Genomic DNA, 11735 nt, shown 5'->3' on the forward strand with positions numbered 1-11735 from the left:
CTTTCCTATGCATTTACATAAACATACACACCCAGAGCTTTAGTTTTGGAAGATACACACACACACACACACACACACACACACACACACACACACACTCACACACACACACACACATACAAATACACATAATTTTTTTGTAAAGTGTTTTCTTTATATAGCAGTATGTTTTGAACTTTTTTCCACATCAGTACATACTGAATTCAGCAATTGTATGTATAGATTTATTCTATTTTCTTAGATTAATTGTTGATAGTGTCCTCTTTCACCATCAAAAGTAGCCAAGTGTGAACAATGAATTATGTGGTACCCTAATATAAAGCTACCTGATTAATGAATTCATAGTAGTGTACAAAACCATGAGTTTTGTCATCATCACCCTATAAATTAACATTAAGAAATCACCCTTTTTTGTTTTATGAATAAGGCTGCAGTGAACATCCACATACATATACCTTTGTGCATGTGTATGTATATTTGGATAAGTTCTTTAAGTCCAATTATGATGTTAACGGATAGTATACATTTACAATTTTTATATACTGTAAATTTTTTTCTAAAAAGCTATGCCATTTGCTACTCCCGTCAACAACACCTATGTTCCCATACCCTTAACAACCAACTCTGGATATTATACATTTTTTTTTGCCAATTCAATGGGCAAAATATCGTATTTCATTCTTATTTGAATTTAAGTTTCACTGATTACAATAGAAGTTAGATTATTCTTTCATTTTCATATTTTTCAAATTTTTCAGTGAGTTTGTTTTTCTGTTACTACTTTGCACATATTCTTTTATATTAAATGTAATATATAAGCTGTAAATATTTTCTCCCAGTATTTCACCTAGTTTCCCAATAGGATAAAAAACAAATGTGCCAATTTCAAAGCTATACCCATCAATTTTTTTTTCTCCAAAAGTAGTTAAAATACATGTAACTCAAAGCCTACTTTCAAAATTTCTTATCTTCCAACATAAAAATTATATGTATATATATACATACATACATATATATGTATACACACACACATAGCCATACATAAGTATTATAAACTATAGAAAGGTATGGTCTACCAACTAAATATGTTGTGGATTATTTTAATTGTATATATCATTTCTCCAAATTTTACATTATTTTTTCAATAACAAATATTTTATTTACAACTTTGAGTACAACAAATAAATATGTATTGAATATAAATTACTCTAGCTCTTACACATAAAATCTCATCTCTTTAAAGGAGCAAAACTTAATCAGATTCTTTTGCATTTTTCATACTTTGACTACATTTCCTAATTTTATCTTCAACAAATTTCATCAAGGTTGAGTTAACTTTCATCCTGAGGTCAAAATGGGTTGCATTGTCTGTCATCCTAGCATGGAGATGACACCTGAAATGCTACTCATATATTTTTTCTCAATAATTTATGAAGAAACGGAGATAACAGGCTTCCGTACCTCAAGAAAATGTTTAATGGTTTCCAAAGGTACAGAGAACAAGCAATTTATATATATATGTATATCATAATATCTATATTATTTTACATATACATGTATTATATGCATATATAATCACTCTATTCAATATTCTATAGGCAAAAGATTTCCCTGAAACACTTTCTCAAATAAATACATGCTATTTGCCACAGGTGGTTATTAAATAGTCTTTCTTTTCAGTTTGTATGAAAAAGCCACTTAATGGGGGGGTATTATCTTTTCTCTGAATAAATGCAGTGTTCATTAATTAACAAAAATTAAATATAAAAATAGAAATTAACAGTACCAGGAATTCTGATTAACAATATGATATTCATCCTTTAAATAGCATTTGTGTTTTATCAAAATCTCATTACAACTAACAGGCATTAAAATTGGATCTCAGCATTTTCATTATAACTTGATTTATGTCTAATGAGACCTCATAATTTCCACACCTTTTATTTTTTTCTTTTTTTTAATTTTTTTTTAACATTTATTAATTTTTGAAAGGCAGAGAGAGAGTGTGAATGGGGGAGGGGCAGAGAGAGAGGGAGACACAGAATTGAAAGCAGGCTCCCGGCTCCGAGCTGTCAGCACAGAGCCCAACGTGGGGCTCAAACTCATGGACCAGGAGATTATGACCTGAGCCGAAGTCGGCTGCTTAACTGACTGAGCCACCCAGGCACCCCTCCACACGTTTTAATTAACAGGTGACAAAAAGGGCATATCTGGTCTGCTCAAAAAATACCATAGAACAGCAACTGGAAATAATTGATCTTTCCCTATTTAGGATCAACTTAATAAACTGTGGTAAATTAGCTGAACTGAAGCTTTCAGGTTTGGCCAATTTATCTATATATACATATGTACCAACATATTCTCAAACAAGACATCTAAATTATTAGATAAATATTCCTTTAATAGTAACTCCACACCTCTGTCCATTTTGCATACAGGTCACCTACACTAATTTATGACATTCTTCATACTCTTGAGACTCTCCATAGGGGTTCACTAATGACAGTCCAGGTGTGAGGAATAAAACTTGGTTTCCCTGCTATCTGACTCTATGCAATTGTTATAATTCCCTCGGCTCAGATTCAAGTTGTCATTGTTATATGAGATGAGACTGGAAAGGCAATATATAGCCGTCTCATTCCTCTGAGGATTTCAAAGCATTGTCATCATAGAAGGAGCTCTAATGGAAATCATGGTCCATCCTTAAAAGACCTGAGTGAAAAATTTTAAAAAGTAAAAGATCTTTTTCCTAATCTCTTAGGGTAATAAAGCTTGGTCACAGCCAATCCCACCCAAATCCCAGTTTGCTAGAACTCCACTAGTTTTCTGGCAGATTTGATCATTATTTCTAGAATGTAGTTCGTGTGAAATAAATTTTCTGCCAGCTTTGATCATTATTTCTAGAATGCAGTTTGTATGAAAGAAATCATTCATATATTTTTAAACTAGATATTGATTTGAAGGTTTTTAATAGTCTGCAATTAAGGGAAAAATTTGACATCTTTGAAAGGTTTTCTCCAATACCAATTATTCATAGCTGTACAGTGAAATTGGAATCACTGGATTGAATAGTTTTTCCTGTATGTCATCTGTTGATACTGAGAAATTCCTTTCTAATGTTCTAATGTTCTAATTCTGTCCTTCATTTATGACAATTAATGAGGCTGTTAATCATTTAGACAAATCAGCTCACTATTGCTGCCCACAATGAATCCATGCAAGGGTTTTGGAGCTAGAGGAAACTGGAAAACTGGATTACATTTCAATTCTACCACTTAATAATTATGTGACCTAAGCAAATTACCTCTATTCTCTAAATCTCATAAAAATGGAGATTGTAATAGTCATCTCATAAGTTATTATGAGAATAAAATATTAAATGTTCAGCAAAGTGCGTGGCACTTTTAAGCATTCAAAAGTTGATGTTATTATTCTTATAACTTTTCTTTGGTGAATTATTTTATAATAAATGATGGCAATCTTTCATATCTTTCAAAACCATCATAAAAATTTAGCTCTCATACCAACATGCACTTATGAAATTGGGGAAAAATATAAAGCCCAATTGGCTAGGATAATCTTCTGAAGTGAGTAATTTTACACACTGCTGATGAAAGTACATGTGGGTATGTTCTTTCTGAAAATTTGGCAAAATATGTCAAAAATCTTAAATATATTCACATTGTTCAGGTCAGTGTTTCCTTCCCACTTACCCTAAGGTTTTAGTCATAAAGATATTCACTGAAGAGTAAATATAGTACCAAAAGTTAGAATCAACTTATATATTCACTAGTTACGAATTATGGCTCAAAGATAGGTATAAAAGAAGTACAACTAAAATTCTAGACATTTTATCTAAAAAAACCTAAAAAGACTTTGAAAGACTAGAGAAAAAGTAAACTGGCTCAGGACCTGAAAAAGACATGGCAGTGAGTTACCTGGGTTTTCCTTTTGCTGGGGAAATAGTAACCTGTAAGTACCAAGAGGCACAAGCAAACAAAGAGGCCCAAAGAAGAGCCACTTCTCTCTAACCAAAGGACTAGGAAAAGAATAGACTAGTGAGATAGAAAACTTTTAGATAATAACCACCCCTGCCCGATCCATCCAGTCCTGAGGGAGATGGGTGGTTTGTTACTGCTTCCTACCTGGCCTCCACCAATACCACTAAGTGGGGGTGGTGGTCCACATAGCCCAGTGGAGGCCATGTAGACTGATACTCCTACTTTCTGGTAACAAGGCACCCCTCTACCACAGCAGTGTCAGTGGAGACACCAAGTAGGGAATAGTAATGAGACACCCCTTTCCCTCAGGCCAGGGTGATGCCACTGGTAGCCTAGTGGGAAGGCTGACTCCTTTGACTACCTATCAGTCATAGGACTCTCCCTCAGCCCTTCTGGGTATCAACAGAGACCAGGTGGAGTATCTAGACTTCCACTATTACCTGCAAGTAAGGAAGTAGCTTCCCACCCTCTTCTCCTCTGGAATGGTGTCAGATAAAGTCTTCTGAGCCAGCAGAATTAAGTAAGACCCAGATTCTCAAAACATAATACTCTAGGGGAGGCTGGGTGGCTCAGTCAGTTAAGTCTCTGACTCTTGGTTTTGGTCAGGTCTTGATCTCATGGTTCATGGGTTTGAGCCCTGCGTTGGACTACGCACACTGGTAGTGCGAAGCCTGCTTGGGATTCTCTCTCTCTCTCCATCTCTCTCAAAATAAATGCCCTCTCTCTGCTTTCTATTTCTCTCAAAATAAATAAATAAACTTAAAAAATACTCTAAATGTCTAGGAAATAATCAAAAGTCACTTGTCATACCAAGAAGAAAGAAAATCTCAACTTGAATCAGAAAACAAACAACAGATGCCCAACACTGAGGAAACAGAGATGTTGGAATTACCTGACAAGGATTTTATGGCAGCCATCATAAAAATACTTCAACAAGCTGAACATGCTTGAAACAAATGAAAACAATAGAAAAAAATTTTGATATCAATTAGAACTAAATGGAAATTTTAGAACTGAAAAATACAATAACTAAAAAATGAAAAGAAAAACTCAGTAGATAAGTTCAACAGAAGAATGGAGAACACAGAGAAAATAAACAGCACACTTGAAGACAGCATAATGGAAATAAACCAATTTGAGAAACAGACTGAAAAGAAAAATGAACAGAGCCTCAGGGAACTGTGGGACTGCAACTAAGGATCTAACGTTTATGTCATTGACGTCTCAGAAGGAGAAGAGAAAGAGGGAGGGCTGAAAAAGTAGTTTTTATACAACTGCTGAAAACGCCCCCATTTGGTGAAATACAGACATTTTCAAGAAACTGAGCAAATTCCATATAGAAACTCAAAGAATTCCACAATAAGACACATCATAGTCAAACTTCTGAAAACCAAACACATAAAAAAATTCTTTACAGCAGCAAGAGACAATGACACCTTACCTATCAGGGAAAAACAATGCAAATTACAGGGAATTTCTCAACCAAAACTATTAAGGCCTGTAGAAAGTGGCATAACATTTTCGAAGTGCTGAAAGAAAAGAACAGTAGACCTAGAATTTTATATCCAGCAAAAATATCCTTCAGTAATGTAGAGGAAATCAAGATATTAGAAAGAAGAAGGAAAACAAAAAGAATTTATTACCAACAGACTTGCTTCAAAAAATGAAAGTTCCTGAAACAGAAAGTAAATAATAAAAAAAGAATCCTGAAACATCAAGAGGGAAGGATGAGCAACTAAATAGTAAAACTATGATAAATATAATAGACTTTTTTTATTGGTTTTTCTAAATTGTGGTTGACTATTGAAGCTAAAATGAGAGCATTGATTTGTTTAAAAAAAAGTGTAAAATGCATGTATGTAAAAGAATAGGCAGAAATCATTCTATGGGGCCAGTATTACCTTGTTACCAGAAGTAGACCAAAATATTACAAGAAAACTAGAAACCAGTATCTCTTATGAATATAGACAAAAAAAATCCCCAACAAAACAAGCCAACTCTAGCAACATATAAACATATTAGCAAAATAAAGGACAAAAACCATGTTATCATCTCAATAGATGCATAAAAAGCATCTGACAAAACTTTATCACCTTTTTTTAAAATTTTTTTTTAGCTTTAATTTTGAGAGACAGAGAGAGACAGAGCATGAATGGGGGAGGAGCAGAGAGAGAAGGAGACACAGAATCAAAAGCAGGCTGCAAGCTCTGAGCTGTCAGCACAGAGCCTGACATACCTTTTTTTTTTAAAGCAACAAACTAGGAACAGAAGGGAACTTCCTCAAACTAATCTAAGAAAAACCCACAACCAAAATCTTACTTAAATGTGCAAGACAATGCTTTCCCCCTAAAATCAGGAACAAGAGAAGAATATTCACTCTCATCACTTCTATTTAGTATTGTGCTGGAAATTCTAGACAGGGCACTTAGTCAAGAAGGAAAAAATAAATAAATAAAGGAATCCAAACTGAAGAGGAAGAAATAAAAGTATTTACAGATATATAAATTCAATGCAGTTCCCATTAAAATCCTAGGTGAATTTTTTTCTTTGCAGAAATTAACAAACTGATCTTAAAGTTCATATGGAAATGCAAGGGACCCAGAACTGCCAAAACAATCTTGAAAAAGAACAAAGTTCTTGGAGGATTCATACTTCCTCATTTCAAAACATACTACAAAGCTACCTTAATCAAGATGGTTGGTACTGACAAAGCTAGGTGTATAGATCAATGAAACAGAAATGATACTCAATTGCTTTTTGAAAAGCTAGCCAAGACAATTCAATGGAGGGAAAGAGTAGTCTTTTCAACAAATGGTACCAAACAACCAGATATCACATGCAAAAAAAAAAAAAAAAAAAGAAGTTGTACCTCTTCCCTACACTATATACAGAAATTAACCCACAGTGGATCACAGACCTTAATGTAAGAACTAAAACTATATAACTCTTAGAAGAAAACACAGGAGTAAATATTTGTGACCTTAGGTTAAACAAAGGCTTTTAAGATATGACACCAAAAGCACAACTGATCAAAGAAAATAAATAGATAAATAAATAGGAATTAATCAAAATTAAAAACTTTTATGCTGTGAATAATACCATCAGGAAAGTGAAAAGACAATCTATAGAATTGGAGAACCTATTAGCATATCACATATCTAATAAAGAACTTGTATCCAGAATACACATATGTACATGTAAATGTGTGTGTGTATGGATATATGTATATATATATCCATATACACATATATATGTGTGTGTGTGTATGATAAAGTATAAGATAAATAACACAATTAAAAAATAAGTGAAGAATTCAAATAAATATTTCTTCAAAAAAGATATACAAAGAGCCAATAAGTACATTAAAAAATGTTCAACATCACTGGTATTTAGGGAAATGCAAATCAAAACCAGTTCACCAGAATGATTTTATTAATTTTTTAAAGAACAGAAAATAACAAATACTGGCAAGGATGTAGAGAAACTGGAACCGTCATACATTGTTGGAGAGTATGTAAAATGGTATGCAGTCAATTAGGAAAAGAGTTTGGCAGCTCCTCACAATGTTAAATATATAGTTACCATATGACCCAGCAATTTCACTCTGAGGTATATACCCAAGAGAAATGAAAACATACATCTCCTCAAAAACTTACACACAAATGTTCAAAGCAGCAATAGTCATAACAGCCAAAAAGTACAAACAGTCCAAATACCCATGAACTGATGTATGAATAAATAAAGCACAGTATTTCCATACAATGGAATATTATTTGACAATTAAGAGAAATGAAGTACAGATACATGCCACATATAAATGAGCTTTGAAAACATGTAAGTAAAAGAAATCAGTCATAAAAGGCCCCACATTTTATAATTCCATTTATATTAAATATCCAGAAGAGGCAAATCTAAAGAAACAGAAAGTAGATTAATGGTTTCCCAGGGCTGGAAAGATGAAGAAGGGTTGGGGAGAAATAGGAGGAATGGACTGGTTGCTTATGGGTATGAAGTTTTTTTGGGGGGTGATGAAAATGTTCTAAAATTGATTGTGGTGGTGGTTTTCCAACTGTGAATATACTAAAAAACACTGAATTATCTACTTTAAATGGGCAAATTGTGTGGTATGTCAAATACATCTCAACAAAGTTGTTTAAACTGTCAATAACAATTAAGAATAAAACATTTTAATGATATGGGTAAATTATTATGTGCTAACATTAAGAAAAAAGCTGAAAGTAAAATTATTTATCCATATATGTCCAACTATATGTAAAGGATACAGTGCCTATTTTCTAAATTTCTTATTTTCACTTATTTGTCTATTAAAGTATTCATTTACACATTTTCTTCTATTTTTCTGTTTATTTATCTTCTGTTTCCTTAACTTGGCAATAGGAGCTCTGTGACCAAAACTCAATTTTGCATTTCTTTCTCATTTCTCACACAGTACCTGCTAAGGTAATTTGTATTTAGTGAATAATAAAAAATGTTGCTAACTTATTAGACAGCTGACTCTAGTATATTGAAATTTTAGACATAGGACTCAATACATGTGTTTAAGAATAACATTTCCATCTCCATGACATTTGAGTATGGAAATAGATCCAACAATGGTCCACTTAGAAAATATTTACTCTATTGTATTTAATTCCAACTATTTTCATTTGCACAATTTGTACCCAGTGTTAGATTGAAATAAAAGAAATTATTTGGGAATATAGATGATCTTTTATCCAATTTCATTCTTTATACTAAAGATATAATTGAGGTAATTAGGTATCAAAGTAATCTGAGAAAATAAAAATTTAGATTGAAAGTAATCATAATGGTAACAATAACTAACATTATTGAGCATTTACTCTGTCTCACATGATTCCAGGCACTTTATAATTTCATTAAATTATCTCCCAAATCCTAAGAGATCAGTATTATTAGTATTACCTTCTTTTTACAGATAATGAAATAGAGGCCTGCAGAGTTTAAGAAATTTGTCCAAGTTCACAAAGTTTATAAATAACAAAGATTCAAAGCGAGGTTTGCTTGATTCCAGAGACTGAGATTTACACTACAAAGCTGTATATCTTCAATTTACCAAGAACATGTTGTCTCTGAAAATCATAGAGTTCAATCAATTCTCTCCTTTCTGGAATTAAGTTGATTAAAGATTTAAGTAAGTTGGTGAGTTATAATGACTATAAAACAAGGAGTCCTGTCTCTCCCTTTTCTCCAAATAAAAAAATGAGGTATTTTGGAGAGATGCTTTTCCTAAGTTTCATAGCTTTGGCAATTTTGGACCAGAAAAGGTAATTCCACCCCATTTCAATCCCTTAAGTAAACTTAGCCACCTTGCTGAGTGATACTAGTGCCTTCTAAAGAGTGACTTCAATATCTGCATTAGAGTTCCAGAACCTCTCAAGCTCTGCTCTCTTGATGTCACCTTCCCCCACTTGTTTCTTTTTTTTAAGTTTTAAAATTTATTTTGAGAGAGAGAGAAAAAGCACGAGTGGGGGAGGGGCAGAGAGAGGTGGAGAGAGAGAATTCTAAGCAGGATTGAGCAACCCAGGTACCCCTGGTTTTTTTTTGTTTGTTTGTTTGTCTGTTTGTTTTTTGCTTCTTATCAAACTCTTTCTCTTTATGAAGCCTTTGGCCTGGTGACTCAATTTAGATTCTAGCACCACTGTCCTTTTGCCCACTGTGCTTTTGCCCACTGTGCTAATACTTTGATAAATGACACCTCACTTGCCTCCTACCTCTTGGATCCCTGGACCCCACTTTCATCAAACCATACACACATGTACACACACAGAGAACAGGGAAGAAGGGTCTGACAAGAGTAGGCAGGCCATGCTAATGAAAGCAGGCAACACATAATTGTCTCCAGCAATACCTTTCCAGGTCACATTTATAGACACTTACACATTATTTAGGAGGCATAATCTCAGAAGAACCTGACAGCACTTCCTGACCTCTGGGGTGGAAGTGCAGAGAAATCATGGAACAAAATGAACTCTTCAAAAATCTAGTAAAATTCTGCATATTTATCTTAGGGGAAAAAAGGAATCTCTAGGGAAGAAATTCTTAAACAATTCTGGGTCACTAATTTTAAGTTCAATAATGTATTTTGCAGAAGGAATAGTCCAAAAGAAGACAATTTCAAATCAATAAATTCAAACTAAGACACCAGGGAAAGGGAAAATGTGAAATAAATGAAACCAGAGGTAATAAACTTTAGGATTTGTTGACAGTGTTTGTTGAAGAAGAAAGAGGAGAAAGAGGAGAGGGAAAGAGGGCAGGCAGGCAGGCAAGAAGGAAGGGGGAGGGAAGGAAAGAAGAAGGAGGGAAGGGAGAAAGGTGGGGAGGAAAGAGAGGGAGGGAAAAATGAACTTATTCACTTTGCTGAGAAAGACATGAACTTTTTGTCAAAAATATTTCAGTAACTGAAATTCCATTAATGTTTCTAGAAAACTAAAATGTTCTTTTTCTCTTTTTGCTCAATTATTGTCTCCCCACTCTGAATCTAACCTCTTCCTTCAGACTTCATTGATTAGTGTTTTCCTTCACTGTGATATTTGTCATCTGTACTTATGGCTTTTGATTCTTCTTGCCTAAACTTCAACAGTTGCGTACTGCCTGGTCCAACCCCCTAACCTCCACTACCCACTCTCTGCCTCCCAAGTGCTTAGGCCACCTCTAGCACAGCTACTATTACATCTCTCTCTTGCCCCCCAAAAATCATAAAGTCCAAATATGCCTAGCAGATAAGTCCTTCTATCGTTTGGCCTCAACCTGTGCTTCCAACTAACCTTAAATCTCGGCTCTTTGCTTCTTAATAACAAACCTTAACATTTTGATGGCAAACAAGCAGAAATGCCTACTGAGTCCCAGTCATAGGCACCTGTCTTGCTATCAGGAGAGTTGTAAAGGAAGCAGTAGAACCAGTCCCTCCCCAGAGAAACTCACAGCCTAATGAAGGCAAAATTAACTCCAGCAACGAACTTAGAGTTATAATGAAGATGCACTTGCACTTACTCAGATGATACTTTCTACAGAAGATCTGAGGAAGGGCAGAAACTACAGCATATAAAGCACTTGTGAGGCAACATTAGGATCATATATACGTGAGAACTGAGTATAGGTAATACTGTTCATTAAGCTTTGTACTAAAACTGATGGGAGAAACTTCCAAATACATCTTTATTCACTTACAATCCTCTTTTATTCTGATCCACTCAAGATGACACAAATTTACCCTCTTCTTTAAGGAATAGATGTGAGTTGGCAAGAAATATAAGATTCTGATCATACTGGACCAGTTTATTGCTGCTATGAAGTTAGCCTTCATTTTCCAAGTAGGCTTTCAAAATAATGGAGACGGGAGGCAGTGAGTGGCTAGCCCATCAAGCCAACATCTCTTGATCCTTGAAAGAACTCACTCACCAAAGGCCTTGTCAGATATGTTATCTAACTAGTGGATCAAGGAAATTTACTTTCATGAACACAAACAGGCATTTTTCACAATCACGTTATTTACAGATGCAAATGCCGTGTAAAATGTAGTGCCTAAACTCAGCGGTGATTTAACACTATTTCCATAATGAATGTTCAAAAGAATTAATCAAAGACCCTCCTACTGAACATGTAATAGCTTTTAATAATCTAAGGGCTTCTTCAATTATTTGAATTAAAATAAAAATTGAGGATTAAAAACTACAGGATTCTCCATAGAGTTCA

The sequence above is a fragment of the Prionailurus viverrinus genome, chromosome B4 (assembly GCF_022837055.1).
Source record: "Prionailurus viverrinus isolate Anna chromosome B4, UM_Priviv_1.0, whole genome shotgun sequence".
In the NCBI taxonomy this organism is placed as follows: domain Eukaryota; kingdom Metazoa; phylum Chordata; class Mammalia; order Carnivora; family Felidae; genus Prionailurus; species Prionailurus viverrinus.